The 18,521-nt window shown below is 39.0% G+C and overlaps 1 long non-coding RNA gene across 2 annotated transcripts in view; it reads left to right on the forward strand.

Annotated features, from left to right (window-relative positions):
* The window catches only part of LOC135303405 (uncharacterized), a 54,647-nt gene that overhangs the window by 24,326 nt on the left and 11,800 nt on the right, over positions 1-18,521 (forward strand). Inside the window, exon 4 of one of the 2 annotated variants that reach the window (XR_010364896.1) lies at positions 9,644-9,831. The exons of the other annotated variant lie outside the window; for it this stretch is intronic. This is a non-coding gene — a long non-coding RNA (uncharacterized LOC135303405). The remainder of the gene's footprint in view (positions 1-9,643; positions 9,832-18,521) is intronic. 2 annotated transcript variants of the gene reach the window in all.

The following is an 18,521-nucleotide window of genomic DNA, read 5'->3' on the forward strand; positions in this document are numbered from 1 at the left end:
GAAAAAAAAAGAGCTATATAGTCAAAACTACCTTCTAAAGACCTTTTCCTAATCTCTGTTACTGGCATTCATTTTGACCAACACACACTGCCATATAATCTCTGTGAATATTTACTGAGGCCTTGCTGCTGGTTCACTATTTTTACCTAGACAACAAGATTCATGGAAACATTGACAAATCATAATCTAATCACAGATGAGATACTGTAAACGAGCTTTACGTGACTGTACTGGGGTGGCTCAACAGGTTTTGATACGTGTGTGGTACACTTCTGAGTGCTTTATGGGTACATCCCATTAGATTTACATCCACAAGGGCAATCTTTATTGGTTTGAGAACTTCTTACAACAACCAGTTCCTACTTCACCTCAGTAAATTGCTCTTATAATGATTCTATCTATCTCTGTATCTATCTACCTCTGTGTCTGTCTATCTATCTATCTATCTATCTATCTATCTATCTATCTATCTATCTATCTCTGTATCTGCTCAACTTGGAAAACCCTTTATTGTTTGGGGGTTTTTGTTTGTTTGTTTTTATTTCTCAGATAAAAGTAGCTGGATGCAACCTTGTCAGAAACTGTGTTGATCTGTTTCCATAATGAATTTTCAGGTGGCTGCTTGTGTTTGGCCCAAGGCTGATACATTTGTATATTCCAGTTTGTCACACCTTTAGTTCCTTGAATGGCACCTTCTTCAAAACCAGTTACTGTGCATTGATTTCAGTGAGCAGTTTGTACCTGGCTCATTTGTTGGCCACACAGCTACTTATTGATCAGTACCTTTAATATGTTTACCAAACCAGAAGGAGCCAAGAGCTGCTCTGTCTACATTTACACACAGATTGACCTGCTAGCTGTGCATCAGGAAGATGGAAAGAGATTCAAACACAAGGGTTTTTTAAAAGTTCATGAACGCTGCAGTATTATCTGTGTTAGAGGAGTTTCTCTTTTCTGTCAGTAAATTTTAATCAATGTTTCTCAAATCCTAAATGAAATCCAGGAGTTTGAACCATGTTCAGAGAAGGGGCTGCCCTGGAGAAATTGCTGCTTGATGAAGCAGCAGTTTAAGCCCCTTTGGAGATAATCTCAAAAGTATGATAAAGATTTTATTCAGTTAGTCAAAATATTAAGAGACTATGTCCACAAACACTGAGGAAGCTTGATACCTACTGTGAAATTAATATTTTACTGTATATGGTTAATCATCAAAAAAGAAATAGAAATAATCAGAAAAAGTAGGTAATTCCATATAAATTATCTCTGTTTCAGCTCATTCCAATTTCTTGGATTATATAGAAACAGGACAAAAATCTAATGTATAGTATGATCTTTGTAAAATCTTTGAGAGGATCTGGCAGTACTACACTCTGTACAGAACCTCTTTTCTGTGAGGACTGAGACCACAACTTATATAAAGTTCATCTAACTTTCCTGCAGTACAGTGCTATGAATCATTTGTGTGAATAATACTCTGAGAAAGCCTGTTTCTGACCAGGCATTTCGAAAGGAAGCACAGGCATCTGATACAAACCCTGCAGATATCAAACAGGGCATAAAACAAAGTCGAGCTCTTTCCCTTTGTCTAATTAATTACATTCTAGAAATATTAGCCATATTCATAAACTGTGAGCATTGTTGCAGATCTTTTGGGAGGCGCTCCTTTACGTCATACCCTTTTCATTCAATATTGTTAACGTAAAAATACGCAACACAATGTAGTGAGCTTTGTTATGGTTACTAAAGATAAAGATCTACACATTCACCCCCTGCCTTTTTTAAGGCACCTTTGGCCTCATTGTTTTGTTCCTCCATGCATGGGTACAGTGTCTCTTGGTACTAGGGAGCTGAGGGGGTAAACACTGTGCCAAAGGGAAAATAATCACTATGCATGACAATCTTTAAATGTCATGCATGGCCAGAGGAGCAAGGAAGAAACTGTGTTTCCCATCTGCACTTGGACCTCAATGACCACCGGGTCTGAATATGGCTTATCTGGGTTCCAACAGCACAGAGTAATTTGTAAAGCTCCATATTAAATACTGTAGTACAAAGAATTTTTGACAAATATCCAGAAGTCTATAATGCATATATGGCTTCATCACACGGAATCTGAAACGCAGAATACACTGATGGCACAGGGATTCAGGATGAATTCATTGATGGTGGTAGGTTCAGGATTTTCTTGGATTATGCAAAATTTGTTCACCCCATGTAAAGTAAATAGTAAAGATAAAATACAGATAAAAATCCAGTGCCCAGCTCAGGGGTTGTACAGTAAGGAGTAAAGATACACAGATGGTGACTACCCAAGTGAACTTTACTGCAATACCTATATAAGTGGAAATTGATTATTCATAAGTATGTAAAATAATTTTCCCTTTTTATAAATAATCCATTTATCTGGCTTGTGGGCCTTTTCATGTGGAGAAATACCCATCACTTCAGTTAAGAAAACTAGTGAGCCATATTCTCCTGTGGCATGGTTGGTCCTTCCTGCACTAGTACAGTCCTCAGTGTGATCGTGATTACAGCAGGATAGAGGTACTACATTCTGTTGTGAGTGGCCCCCTTATAAACACCTTTATAAACACCATGAACACACCACATGTATAACACTCACATTGTAGCCATGCTACATTTTCAGTTCAGGTAAAAGCATATGACTTCTATGTACAGACAAAGCAAACATGAAGCAAAATAAACCAATCAAACATGTAAAATACATATATGTAAAATTCAGTAAAATATGCATTGTTATGAGGAAAAAAACAAACAACATTTTGCACAAGCTGTGGAATAAGCAGACCTGGCTTCTATGCTGAATAGCATGGGTTGAGCTTATAGAAAAATATTAGCCTTTCTTTTAACAGCAACAGTTTTTCTTTTACTTCATGGGGTTTGCAAGAATCCAGGGCCTCTGAGATCACATACCTGCCAGATTCCACAGAAATCATCCACCAGCTGCATGTGTTGTCTGGGAACAGCAGATGAATAGGCAGACAGATCCATAGTACATCACTGCATGACCTTAACTGCAATGTAAAAACCTGAAGCAATAAGAAAAAAGAAAAAAAGAGTTTATTCAATACAATAGACTGTTGGAAGCAGTGGAGTTTTATACTCAGTTAAATCTACGTTTGTCCAGTATTCTGCTTTTCTGTTCTTCTTTCTGTTCCCAAGTACGGTACCTAAGTGAAATGGAGCACCACAACCTCTGGTAGGAAAAGACCTTGGAGGTAGAGAAGATAAAATGCCCATAGTGCAGCTGAATCTCCAGAAAAGCCCTGTGGCTTTCAGCTATCTCCATTTTCAGGAGGTTCTGCAGTGAGGCAGGGGTGGCAGCTGCAGAGCAGTGAGTTGCAGTGTTGATGCCCAGTTTTCCCAGCAACCGTAAGGCTCTCATACAAAGCAGCAGGGAAGCAAGACAGCAGTGAAAGGTTTTTGCTTTGCCTGTGAAAGATGCAAGTTTTCCTCCCACACCAGCTCTTTGTACACTTCTGGGCAGTGAATTTCATTGACCTATACAAAGAGTCCTTTTACCTGGAAAAGCACCCAGTGAGCTTCCTCATCCCTGTAGGATCAATTGCCTTGTAGTACAAAGAGAATGGTGCAAAAACCCTTCCTGAAGAAAAAAGGAATGAAACTCCCCACCAAAAGATGCCTGCAGTCAGCTCTGTGCCATGTACTTTGTATACCTGGTGGATGCATCTGTTCCAAACCTTCTTTGTTTCCAGACAGTATCTTGACTCACAGTGACAATGATTAACTGCTGTATCTTGTCTGTAATATGACATCTCCCTCCCAGCATCCACTTCAGCCTCATGTGACACAGGACCAAACACATCCCACCAATGAAACACACTCTTTTGATCCCTTTTTCAACAAATACCTTCCATTCCTCATTTGTTTCAGACATGTAGAAGACAAAGCACCTTCCATGTGGAAATTGCAGGCTGATGTTACTTCACGTTCTGCCATGTGGGACTGTTTCAACTGAAAACAAATTGGAAGTATTTAGGTTGTTTAAATAAAAGTTGCAACTTTACCCTGCCAATGATTCTTAACATTATTTTAAAAGTCTGTTATCATTCCCTTGATTGGGGATTTTGACTTAGAAGAATTGTAGCAGGTCTCACGGATGAAGCTGTGCAGAGGTGCTGAACCTATTGCCTAAGGTCATGTATTGCTGGGGTGTTAGATTACAATTAATAGAAAGGGAGGAATGAGTTTTTCAGGTCAATACATAACAGCCTTTCTAGTAAGATAAAAAGAGATCTTTTGTGATTGCCAAGTGGCTTTTTTCCCTATGTCTGTGTGAACATTTTGATCATTACAAGTGGTCACTTGCTAACATTAGGAATGCATATCACTGGGAACAGGTGGTCACTGCTAACACAGCAATAGAAGTTTTCCTTGGACTTCTATCCAGTGTCTAACAAAAGGAAGAAAATGACCACATGGACAGCATGGCTATTTCTTAGGTCATCCAAGTCCAAAAATTATATCAGAAAGGAGGACTGCAGGGAAAGGATCAGCATATAGACTGAAGGTAACAGTAGCAGGTCTGTATTTTCTTTCAGGTAGGGAGACTGTGAAATAACTTTAAATAATATTACTAACAGCTTTGCTGCTTTCTGTTTGATTATCAACAAATATAACTAAACTAGGAATATTTGCCTACAGCTGTCACCATAACCCAAATATTTCAATTTGGTATATACTGTATATACCTAATTACAGATATAAGACCTCCAGATACTGAAAATATGTAATTCTGTTGGTCCAGTGATTGCAGGTTAACTGTTAATGCTGATGAACAACAAAAGGAAAGTTTATGACCCAACTGATTTTTTAAAAAAATGGAAACGCAGAGAAAACTTTAGTTCTCAAGCTAGCTCATGATGTTTTTAAAATAGCAGCCTATTCCCATGTGATGCATGGAATGTTAATAAAAGGTGAGTTAAAGAGCAATTTTTAATATCAGTATCACGTTTCAATACATTCACAATATTTATTATAGTATAATAGGAACTATTGAAAGCATTTCTAATACTCTAGAATCTCAGTAGTAACATCATATCAAAACGCCTCCTCATATTCAAAGTTTTTTCTCAAGAGAAGCAAGAATAGCAGGTATTGGAAAGGAAGACTTATTTGATTAGTTGTTTTGCAGGGGTTTGTGTTGGTTCTGTCTTTTATTGGTTAACATTATAATTACACCACTTATAGTACCAATATCACTAGAAACATAATGTTAAATATTAACTTTGTGAGTGTCTTGAAAAATACTGCTGGACTTAAAAGGATATTTGATCCTAAAATATCTTTGCTGTGCAATTTCTAAAGATTTCAATCTTACCACATGAATGTACTGCAAGATTAATTTATTGTATTATTCCTTGAAAGGCAGCCATGTGACTGTTCTGATGTTAAGGTAAATCACAATATACTTATTTTATTCTCACGTTCAAGGCTCACACCTTCTTTTGTCTGTTCAAGCAATTGTACAGCTTTTAGCAAGGCCTCTCAAATACTTACTGGTTTCTGTTTGTACAGCTCTATGGTCATTAGAGTTAGAAGTTTAATACAGTGAATAAATACCTTGCCATGACCTGCTGACTGCCTTCCACATTCTAGTACTGATGTATTAGAGCCTGATACAATTCTTATTTTGGATGTGTATGTCTTCAACATTGCATCTCAATTTATTCTTCTCAGAACTGTGCTAGGATCTTCAGTGAGGACACCAAAGGGGGCCTTATTGAGCTCATGTCATATGAAAAACTGATTTAGCCCCGATTTGGAAGAATGTGTGAATGCACAGTAAATGGATAGAAATGCAGAGCAGCCACACTGTGAAGGCTCTTTTTACCTAACTTTGGGGATCTGAAATTTGAGCACATAAGACTTCACAAATGCCTCACTTACTCTGTCCAACCCATGCCGAGGGAGGCATATCATTTTCTAGAGCTGCCCATCTTCCTCTCTGAACTAATGGAGATCTACATGAAACCATAAGGCCAGAGAGCTGTCTTCAGAAAGCTCAGCTTAAGTGAGTTTTCGTAAACATGGCAGCACGTATCCTTAGAGATTTTATCTTATGTAAAAAATGAAAGAGATACTTTCATATACCAGCTGCAGCAGCATGGGCTCTTTGAGATGCATTTGACGCAGGTTTTGTGGTATGTCTCCCCTTTGCTGCTGCAGGAGTGACAGCAGGGTAGAAATGCCTTTAGGGAAATGGATGTCACTTCATCGCGTGATTCATGCAAGGCATTGAGAGCCCTAATGTCTCGACAATGAATGTGCTGATTGTAGGCTGGGTACCACTGGGTGTGCACTGTTGAGTTCTTCTTCAATATACTACTTATTTTCTCATTTATAATGCTCTAAGTAATAAGAACAACTGAAAATAAAACCATGAACAAACTAGGCAGTACGTAATGAAAATCATCATCTTCAAGGCTCTTTCTGAAATTCTCAGATCTTGCATTAAAAAAAAAGCCTTTGGTTTCTGCACATCAGTAATATTTTCTTGTATAAGTGATACAGTTAAAAAGGCAGCATAAAATCTCAAAGTCATTGTTTCCCTTCCTTGGGCACTATGTAGAAAGAATTAGAAACTATGCTTGTTTATCTGGCATTTATCTCAAACATGTGTGAACTACCAAAAGTAAAAAGAAGTTATTTGTAGAGAACAAATATCTTTCCTTATCTACTTTTTCTTCAGGCCACTGAATCTTAACTGGCAAACAGAAATGGTTTTGTGGCTCAGTGACTTATCAGTCTTCATCAGAAACATTTATTTACAAGCTGTTTCTCAAAGTTGACTGTATTATACAGTAAATTCAAGTGTTTTATAAGCTAAGAGTCAGCACTTTAGCAAACTGATAAAACGTCACTTACATGAACAGTAGCACATCTATGCTTTTGACCCAACATGTTTACTTACAGATGAGGTATTAGTCCCAGTATAGAGCATTAGTTCACTACAGTACAAAATTATTTCTGAGATTGACAAAGCTAGCTCAGTCTAACCCCTGGGTGAAATACCAGGGATCCCCTTGGTTCATTAGAGGTACAAACAGAGCTTTATACAGAACATGCTGCACCACCAACCCTCCTCAGTCCTCATCCTGACCTTCTCCAGAATTACCAACCCCTGCTGCAAGCTCTCACCCCTAAGTCTCTACTGCTCTTTTGGATTTTCTTAAAATCCATGTATTTTCCTCTATTTGAAAAACCACTGAATCTCCATGACATAGGTCAGCTGTGTGCCAGCTGTATCCACAGTATGGTGAGATACTCCTTTTTGCTGTTTCTTGTGAGATTTCTTGCACTTTCCTTGGAAGGCACTGCTTGTCCTGTTGGTGCCAATGACAACTTACTGGATTTGCAGGCTTGGCTGCTGGAATTAGTATGACGCACCTCTTTGTAATTATGTTCTTAATGTTCTCCTACCATAACTGCTTCACAGCAATTCCCAAAAAGGCACAAAAGGGTTTCCTGGACTCCAGCACTTGAGAAAACTGTACAATGAGTCTGCCAACACCAATTCCTCTTATTCCAAGAGGAAAGATTATTTCATTCCCTAGAGAAATGAACTGTGCATAGAGGGAAGAAGATCCTGGGAGGTCAAAGTCCTAGGAAGGAGACACAGGCCATTCCAGTCTGCAGAAGCCTTTGAAGAAGCGCATGTCTCTCTGAAGTTCAGAGCTCTTATGAGTTCTGAAGTTGACTTTAGATTCAGTTTAGGGTTCCTTTCTCCTTGAGACAGTAGCAGTTTCCTTTAATTCTGAAGAATGTCTAATTTAGAAAGCTAAAGGATAGAAATTATTCCCTTTTATATCTATTGCCTTACAAATAAGCAGATCAAAGTCATAGAGACTGAAATTAATGTAGTATGCAAACTGACACATGGGATTTTTATGCATAGAGTTTATTACAAACACAAGTCTGTCAAGACACTGAGATTAAAAAGAAAAAAATAATGAGAAAATTAAAATCCATCTTGAAAAATTAATCTAACAAAAAATTCCAGTCCATTGAAATCTTCATATCTTTTTGGATTTGAGTAGGAAATCTTATTTGTATTTCTCCTTTTCACCCTATATTCACCTAGAATTCCACCTTCCTACAGTTTCTTCAGTGATGCTTATACTTCCAAGTTCCAACATAAATAGCTGGTTTCTTTTGCACATCCAGACATAGTCCAGTAGTACTTTAACTTTTTCTAGTTTATCTGCACAGCCTTGTGAGCACATTTGATGGCAGAGGTAGATGGCAGTTATTCTCTACTTGTCTCAGTGTTACAGACTTTATCTTTTTCCATGAAAGATATATTTGCGATATCCTGTACATCTCTTCCTCTTATAGCCATGGTTAAAACTTACCTTAATAGTCACACAAGCACAAAATTAAAACCAGGAAAGAGGTTGTACTTTCCTGTTACATAGTTTCTCCATCAGCGCAAACCCTCACAAAACCTCTTAGTGGGGAGTTAAACTTTGACGTGGAGTGTATCTCCATCAAACATTTAGAGTTAGGGAGTTAATGGACCAGTTCCCCCCCATTAGCTAAAAATCATGGTAAGCCTAGTGAAAATGAGGGTGGCTGATAAAGATTGCAGACGTATCCTGTTCAGGTGCCTCCTTCAATACACGCCCATTTTGTCTACCTTTTAGACAGGAATAAGGTAGTGAGGCCATGTAGGCTTGTAAAGACCTCAAGGATTCCTGTGTAACAAATAGCTATTTCACTATGATTAAAAAAATAAAGTCAGAGGACAACTGGGTAAAGGCTATAGAATTGCATCCATGTAGGCATGCTGGATAGTAACTCCTGTTTTATATATCTTTCTTTCTTTTTACTTCTGTCATGTAATTTTTGCAGTTTGCAATTGTCGAACTTATTTTCTGCTTAGTAACTTGCGTGTGTTGCTCACTCAAATGAACTTCCGGATAAATAAAAGGTTGAAAAGAATAATATAAATAAGGTTATTACTATTTAATAAGTGAGTCACAGTTACCTGAAATACAGAAGGAGGGAGGCATCAGCTATGTATAAGTCAGTAAGGCAAATACAATCTTGGGCTTCACTACATTAAGAAGATAAATGGCATTAGTCACCTCTTACCAGAAACTCATTTACTTAAAGTAAAACTCATTTCACTATTAGCTTACCTAATTTTTTGATAAGTAGACAGTCTTTTTTTTTTGGAAAACTAGACTAACTCTTTTGCTTACCTTCCTCAATCCTTTTTTTTAGAAAATAAACATTTCTCACAAAGGCCATAGCTTTTGAAAAATCCAAAATAGGGAAAATGGAAGGAAATATGATGAGTTTTAAGAAGCCAAGTGTGTGTGACTCATTCTTTGAAACTGTAAACTTCAGAATTTTGAAGCTGCTCTGGGAAGAGAAATATACAATCTGTGTACTACAGGTTTTGGTTTTTTCATTCTATTCAAATCAGTTTTGAAACAGCTTTCTTAATTTTTTGAGCTGCCTCTCAATTTGCACATTTGCCCTCAGTTAGCTGCTCCCCTCATGCTTTGCTCCTTGCCTATTCTCCTAAAGCAGGAAGACCAATGACCATTGGCCATTCCTACCATTTACCATTTCTCACCTCTGAACACTACAGGCTGTCAGACTGTGTGCTTCACTACTGTGCTAATGACAAGGGAGCTCTGCTTTTACAAGAAAGTCAGGACACCGGATCTGAAATTATTTCCTGGAACACTAATAAGTTTACTGGAGACTGAGAAGAGAACTGAAGGAGATAGAGATGAACATCACCCATGTTGAAGTAGAGTTGAAATAGTCCCTGAGGTAAATGAAAACAAATAAACTGTATTATTTCCCCCTTTGGTGTGAATGAAACACAACTAGAGGCATTCTTCTTGGTTTCTGAAAGTGAAGGTGTCCTTTACAAATGTGCAGCTTTGCAGAACCAGGAAGAGACTCTTGAATCCGCATGTCAGTGTACACTAAAACTTACATTGCTGGTAGACCAACCCAAACCCACCTCCCTACCACCCTCAGGAGCACTGGACAAAGACCAATAGCTCATGTGGTGTAATACAACGTGTCACATTACTTGACAAATCCACCAGAAGAACTGAGTCTTGCATAGCACTTTGATAAATCACTCATTAACAGATTTTCTTTCACCTTTGCATGTGGATTAAGGAGAGGGGAGTGAAGGGGAAAATGTAGATGTCATATCAGGAACAACAGAAATGAAAAGAGTGTCTCATGAAAATCTAAAATTCCCCGTCCCACTTTCCCAATTTCTCCAGGGAAATATGTGCATTTGAAGTGGTGTGTCTTTGATGCCTTTTCTGTGTGGCATGTGCAGACAGAAATGCTTGCATCCTGCCCACACTCTGTCAAAAATATGACTGAGGAAATAGATCCTCTTTGCCTACAGGCATTCAAGCCTAAACTCCAGACAGAGAGTAATATCATTTCCTGTGCACCATGAAGAAGACAGAGAAGTCCCATTTTCCTGAAAGTGTTGGTCAACGTGACTTAACTTTCAGTTAGTAAGTAAGATGTTAAAGGGGAATGTTTCTTGTACAAGGCTAAAGACTGACTGGAGATCACCAGACCTGATTGGGCTGTGAGTGTGTGACAAAGACGAAATGCTGTCTGGACAGCTGTGGACAGCTCCAGCAAGGAGGGCTGATGCACTGTGTTGTGCAGGTTTTTGCTTGGATGAATGTCATGGTAGTTGTGTTCATGGATTTACCTGAGAAAAGCTGCCTGGCAGATTAGCAGAGGCTGCAAGAACCTCTATGCTGTTCCCCCTCTACCATGAGTGTCAAGACTTCACCAAAGAAAGACCAATCATCTGTGCAAAGGTCCCAGCCTCATGACCCAAAAAGAAAACTGAAGAACTTACTGAACACTGAAGAAATAACTTTGAAATTAAAAATTAACAACAGTTATCCAAAGAAAGAGAAAAACATGAAGCTCAGATTGAAAGAAGGAATAATAGTTCAACAAAGTACCAGGAACAAAGAAAGTAGGAAGGTGAGCAAAGCTCTCTAGGTCAGACAAGAAAAAACATTTTCTGGTGTGCGCAGCTGCCAAAACAGAAAAAGAACCACTTCAGACAACCAGGATGCTCTCAGGCTCAGAGGTAACAAAGAATGGGGAAGAAAGGGCAGTAGAGCTGAAAATGCCTTCATGACTCACAGTGATTGGAAAGTACATGATTACATAAGAGGAGGGGAGAAAATGGCCTCAAGTTGCGCCAGGGGATGTTTAGATTAAATATTAGGAGAAGTTTCTTCACAGCAAGGGTTGTCAAGCATAGGAACAGGCTGCCCAGGGAAGTGGTGGAGTCACCATCTCTGGAAGGTGTTCAAAACTTGTGAATATGTCACTTGAGGACATAATTTAGTGGTGCACATGGTGGTGGTGGTGGATTGACAGTTGACTTGATGATGTTAGAGATTTTTTTCCAACCTTAATAGGTCTATGTTGCTCTAAAGAAAGTACCTGTAATTTTAGAGCTAAAAGGGGAGTCATTCATCCCTCTCAGATCAGTAATGTGCTATGAGGGATGACCATGAGCTATGAATGGAGACATTCAGTTCCAGGGCAAAAAAATTTTTGAACAGTAGTTCCACAACCATTGAACCTAACTCATTTCCCAGAGGGCTCTGTGTCTTGTGTCACCAAAACTTTAACTGAATTACGCTAAATGGAATTTTAATGGAACTATGCTAACGTTATTCCTTCAAGCTAAGAGATTATTAATGTGCCAGCTTTCAGTCAGTATATTGATCTTATTGGACATCACAGAATCCACCCGTCAGGTCAGATGTTTTAGATTGTGTGGGGCAGTGAAGCCTTGTTTCCAGCATATAAACATTTTGATGTTCAGCTCTCATGCTGATTCCCTGTGCATTAAGGGGTAAATTGATGAATCTTTTCCCAAAGTGGAAGAACTTTAACAGAGATGTCCTAATAAAGTTGCTTTCTTTTACCTGGCTAACTAATTTCTCTTTACAGAACTAATTCAGCTTTACAGAAACTTACATAAACTTGAGACATCTATTCATCTGCCAGATTTGATTGAATTTGGCCAAAGATCCAGAAAATATTCTGGGGGACAGACGTTTACTCTAGGGAACACATTATTATTGTACAACACATATATATATTGAGTATAAATAAGTGTTGTGGTAATAATTTGAAGAATGGATCTTTCCTACTAACTCCCTATAGTAAAGGTTTGAATGTTTTGACTGACCAGGAATATTTCTTTCCTGGACACGTTCACAAGGCTTTGGCAAGTGCTCTTAGCAAAGAGCATGTATGTGTATACTCACTGCTGCTTCTGGAAATACTGTTTCTGCAGACAGGGGTTGGCTTGTGTTCAGCAAGGCCAGAAAGCATAATCAATTTTTGAATGTTCACAGGGTCAAACATTTGCACAGCTGGCATATTATTATGGGAGAAGAAAAAAAAAGAAAAAAGAAAACAAAGTGAAAGCATTTGTAGGAGAAAAAAACTGCAGGATAAGAACAGAGTGTGTATGATTTTGTAGTGATCTCCACAGCTTCTGGACTCCAGCCCTCTAATTTTGATTAGCATTTCCCTACTGCTTAATTCCAGAGCCAATAAAATGATCTCAGTTCTTTATAATTTGCTGCTTTCCCTATAAATGTACATTGACCCTCATTGCTTGCTAACAAGGTCCTATGCCAACTCTTCTCTGATATTTACTTCTTGCAAATAGAAAGTCTTTATGTCTGAAATAACTCTAGCTCAGTTTACACTGGAATGTCTCTGGGGTCAGTTTATCATGCACAGCTGATAACATGTGAAAGGTATGCCCTGGATGGCTCATCTAACTTAATGTGCTTACCACCCCCTCTGGACATTTTGCCCAGGATAAATCAGACCGTACATCTTCTACCAGTCATGGCTCAAGACTGCATTTCAATGCACTATTAAGCAGCTTGTGATTCATGCAGAACCATTATACACCTGAAGGATTTCCCACCACTACCAGACTACAAGTTTATCAGTGTAACCATGTTAAATTGGGGAAGTCTTCCTCTTTACAATACTTGCCAGTACATTCCTCCATGCCTTTCCGTGTACATATATATAAATAAAATTACATGTGTCTATTACATATGATCTGGTATGATGCGAGATTAGTATAATCTCCTAGGTGCCTGGTCCTAATTGCATGAGAATGTCTCCTTGCCATATGTCCTTGCATCCTGGTACAATTCTGGGCAGGGCACATCATTATGGTATTTGTCCCCTAGGTCCTATGCATAGACTGGTGCATAAATAACTAATGATTTGTTTTCTCACTGTCTTTCATGTTCCAGAAAGTTCCTAAACCGCTAACTGTCAGGCATAACTGAGCTATCCCAGAGGAATAAAATATTATAGAATCATAGAATGGGTTTGATTGGAAGGGACCCTAAAGACCATCTAGTCACAGCCATGGGCAGAGATATCACTCACTACATCAGGTTGCTCAAAGTTCCATCCAAGCTGGTCTTCTTGAACATTTCCAGGGGTGGGCAACCCATCCTCTCTGGTCAAATTTTTCCTGTGCTTTACCACCCACTGAGTAAAGAATTTCCCCCTAATACCTAACCTAAACCTGCCTTCTTTTAGTTTAAAACCATTGTCCCTTGTCTTGACACTATCTGCTTGTATAAGAAGTCCCTCTCCAGCTTTCTTGTAGGCCCCATTTAAGTGCTGGAAGGTGCTCTAAGCTCTTCCCAAAGCCTTCTCTTCTCCAGGCTGAAGAGCCCCATCTCTCTCAGCCTGTCTTCCTAGGAGAGGTGTTCCAGTCCTGTTATCAGTGGTTCTGCTCTGGACCCATTCCAACAGGTCCACGTCTTTCTTGAGCTGAGGGTCTCAATCCTGGACACAGCACTCCATGTGAGGTCTCATGAGGGCAGAATAGAGGGGGAGAATCACCTAGACCTAAAGGAGTTGCTACCAGAGGAAACTGGATCTCAGCTCTTGTAGTCATCCTAATGGCAAAAGTCAGCTCAGTAACACCTGAGGAACAGGTTTTAAACTGATGGGCTTAAATCTGTAAGAAAACCCCAAACTGCCAAAACAAACAAATGAAAAAAGAATAGCACTGTGCTTTCTGGTTTGTCTGCATGCTAGACAGGGTGGAGGCAGACTTATCCTGAGCCCCAGTGCTCCACCAAGGGCTCCCAGCACTGCCTGGAGCTCCTGCTGCCACCACAAAACACTGCTGGTTACCAAGGAGCAGGACCTCACTGCTATCTACACCAATACTATCAGACGTTTTTGCTGTTCAAATTGAAAGAGAAGAAAGGGACACATCTCCTTCTTACCCAGCACTTTGTTAACAGCCCTGTTAGTGAAAGATTAGAACCCAAAGGGGAGCAACAAAAGGAGAACCAAACCATGAAGTAAACTACATGGCATTCTCCCATAGGTGTTTCCACCCTTGGAAAAGGGAACATTAGCCCTAACAGTATGTCCCACAATATGTATCAAATTTTCCATTACTTTGGTGATAGTGATGTGTGACAACAGTTACAGAGGGAAGGAAGGGTTTTACTATGTTGTGGTAATATTGAATGTATGTATTTTGTAATCTACAATTATAGGATTATGTAGACAAGGAAAGCTTCACCTACAGCTCTGGATTTGGGGATTTTTCTCAAATTTGATACAACTGATGTTGCTGGTCAGAGAACTTACAAACCAGCACACACATCTGTGATCTTGAAACTGAAGTTTCTACATTACTATTTTTTTCCTTTTTTCTTTTTTTTTTTTGGCTTCTAAAAAACAGTAAATATATGAAAGCTCTAAGGACACTCAAATGAAAAAATGAACTCTCTGACACCAAGTCTTAAGAGAAAGGATCCGTATGAGCAGATGGGCCCCACCTTGCAGCAAATTGAACAAATAAAGAGTAATTTATCTTTAGGTGCAGTAAGCATCATACAAAAGTTTGCCAAAGGCTGGATAATTCCATAAAGCTGCTGAACAAGAAGCCATAAGTGATTAGAAATGAAAGGTCTCACACCACCACCCTGAGTACTCAGCTCTTAATCAGGTTATCAGGCAGTAGGGCTTTTCTTAATTGATAAAGTCTTTTATCGAATGAGGGTGTTATCTCATTGGTGAGGTCATAAAAAGTGAGTCACACAGAGTCAATAGGGTATCCAGCACAAAGGCGATGGTATGCATTATAGAGGCTAAAGCTACTGCAGGTACTGTAGGTGCCGTTTACTTACAGGCAACTACTAAGTGTTGTGTCTCCCTTCAACCTTCAGAAAAAGCTGTTGTAAACTCATTTGAAGCTGTGCCTACTGTTCAGAATAACTCTGCTTATCATGTTTTGATATTGTTGCCTTGGCAATGCTGTGGGACATTCTGAACCCAGGGCCTAATTTCTCATTTTCAATCACCCCAGCCGAGATTTTAATTAAGCTAAGTGGAATGCATTATTTGAGCACTGAGCTCTGTGTAGTTCAACTGGCAATGTACTCATATTAAGAAAACAAAAATGAACACTTTTAATTATTTTGCACTTTTACCAAATATTTACCTTAAGAACAGCTGCCAGTCAGAACTGGATTTCTCATCTTGGAGATCTCTGTGATAATTACATGATTCACACATGAATTCTTGTGTGACTTTTGGCAAGCCTTTGGCTTTGATTTTCTTCTGCTCTTAGGTACGTAACTCTTCAGTGTTGTACTCTTGCCTGAGAACCAGTGCCTTCTCAGCTTTCTTTTTTTTTCCTCTTCTTTTCCTATACATTAAGAGAAAATTACTCCATAAACAAACCCAAGGAATTTGGCTACCATTTAGGAGACTCCCAGCAAAGTCCATTCCTAAAAAACCCTTCCATACTACTACCATCATCCTGTTGCTAATGCTTTAAGCTCCAGAAAACAATGTTCTGTGTTAAAAGAGCTGATCATGAGATCAGCATGGAAAAGATTTTGTTTCTGAAATTAATTTTTAAACCAAACAAAAAACTTTTAAGCTGATCAAAGCATCTTGTGCACATATTAGAAATATTTTGTTTCATTTTCAAGTCACTAATAATGCTTTCAAACATAGAATTACTCAAATGTAGACGGCAGAAAGAAAGACCTTTTTTTTTTATAGAAGATCTAAAGATGGAAGAGACCCATAGGGATCACCAAGTCCAACTTATCAGTTGGACTTAATGCACTGGTGATGGTAGTTAGACACTCCTCCTTTAAGGCTTCAGAATCCTTCAGAATTTCGGCCTGCAGGGCAGAAGTGCCCAATTTGTTGTTAAGGTGTGCTGGGTTTCACTGTACAGCAGCCCTGGCACACAGACTCAGCTTCACTGTCCCATTACAAACCATCAGTAGTTGGTTTACCAGGCACACTGAGACTGTGGCTTCTCCCCCCTTTCTTCTCTCTTAGGTACTTAACACAATACTCTGGTCAACTGCATCAAGTGAAATGTTTTTTCCTATTCCAGAAATGGTATTAAACATTATGTCAGATGGAAAAATTACTTCATTCTGAGAGCAACAAAAGAGCAACTGTAGATGGAAAATGCTTCCAAGCAGTATTGCAAAAAGAATGACCAGAAGAACAGGAAGCAACATCCCACACAGGAAATTAATAAGTCTTAAAGATTAAACAAATTATGTCTATTAAAATTTTGCTAGGAAAAAAATCCTTCCAGTATATCCTACAAAATGGTGTGAAGTTTTAGCTTCAAATAAGGTGAAAAACTGCTAAAGACCATCCCATATCCTGCTAAATCCAACAGGCTGCAAAGAAAGTATTCACACTTTATATAGGAGCCACAGATCCATAACTGTATTATCAGAGAATCTAAATACTCTAAGGGGAATGAGAAACTCTAGGCAAAGATCTTCCTGCCATTGGGTTTGAGCCCCTTAAGTTAATACTGAACATATTTCTAGCCTCCTAGACAGAAGAAAATCCCAACTATCACCTTACTGCTGTTAGAGCCATTCTGTCCAGACTGCCCTCAAGAGATCAGGTAGTAGAGCACTGCTAAAATGAGCATTGACATTGTTGATTATAAAGATTGTGTGCAATAAAAAAAAGCTTATTCAGCTAAGAGGCTGAAAGTTTAATTTGAATGTTGCTTCTTAGATTTGAAAGCTCCACTAATGTCCTTACAAAGGCATTTCAGCAAAACTGGAAATTGATTCTGTTTCATGACATATCCATATGCACAGGAATTCAGTGTACCAGAGTAACTGTGTCATACTAATACCAGTGTAGTAATAAATTTTAAAGAAGATTAGTTTACTTAGTTGGCGTATATGAGATAATAAATACGGAGCGTGTTTTCCAAATGACAACTGGATAATCTCTGATTACATGGGTTTATCCTGGTAATGAAGGACAGATAGTGAATAGCTTAGACAATTAATATGTGAATGTAAAGTCTTATTTCTACCAACACTGAGGCAACTTAGAGCCTTAACTCCACTGCCTGCAACTCACCATCACCTAACTGCTATAGAGCACTGTTCAACCTGTGCTGAAGTTCGGTGGCTTCCTATTAGACAACTGCCATCAAACCACAATATTGTCTTCCAGAAAGGCAGCTGTTTATAGACACGTAGAACAGCCTAATTTTCAGATTTCCATGGAGGTGAATGCAGCTAAGTTCTCCAAGCTGTATGCAGAAGATCACATTGGAGATGTACTCAATCCACAGATTTTTATGTAGCATTTTTATGCCAGTAGGAAAGTAATGGGTGTGTTTTTGGAGAATTGTAGGTAAATTCCAAGCTCATTGCCTGACCAGAAGGCTGTTTTAATAACGCTTGCAGTGGTAAAGCCATTGTTGAAGGCCTCAGCAGTTTTGTGGCTGGCTCAGTTGCACAGATGTAGCCACAACCATGTTCTAGGCTTGCTGCCTTCTCCCAGCTGGCGTCTTCTGCAGCAGTGAATAGTCACAAAATTCTGGTTCAGAGTTCAGAGCAGACACCTGGGCTGGGGACCATATTCCCTCTGAAGTTAAGGGGAATCAAGCAAGGAATCAAGCTCCTCCTGGGGAATATTTACAGCATCAAACTTGACATCCTGCTATTCTCCCCTAGGGATATAGCTATAAGAACACAAGCACATGGTGTCCTTTGCAAGCATCTGGCATTTTCTATAGAGGCAGAGGTAGAGGGACACAAATTCTCTGTTCATGACGCTCAGGAATCCTAGGATACTTAAAGGGGCACAAGTCTTTTTCATTTGCACTGTGTCTAGGCAACTAAATCCTGCATCTGGGGTCTAAAGAATGATGTCCAAAGTAAGGCTGTGCCTGGGAGACCCTGTTGCTTCCAGAGGCAAGAAGATAATAAAATGCTAAGGAACATCAGTTCAGTGAGACTGTGAGTTCATGACAGGGAGTCATTCATGTCTTATGTTCATGAAACATTCATGCTCTGTTCATGAAACATTCATGCTCTGTTCATGAAACTGTGGATTCCTATGGGCTTTGAAATCCCCTTTGACAT

Source organism: Passer domesticus, chromosome 6 (genome assembly GCF_036417665.1).
Source record: "Passer domesticus isolate bPasDom1 chromosome 6, bPasDom1.hap1, whole genome shotgun sequence".
Taxonomy (NCBI): domain Eukaryota; kingdom Metazoa; phylum Chordata; class Aves; order Passeriformes; family Passeridae; genus Passer; species Passer domesticus.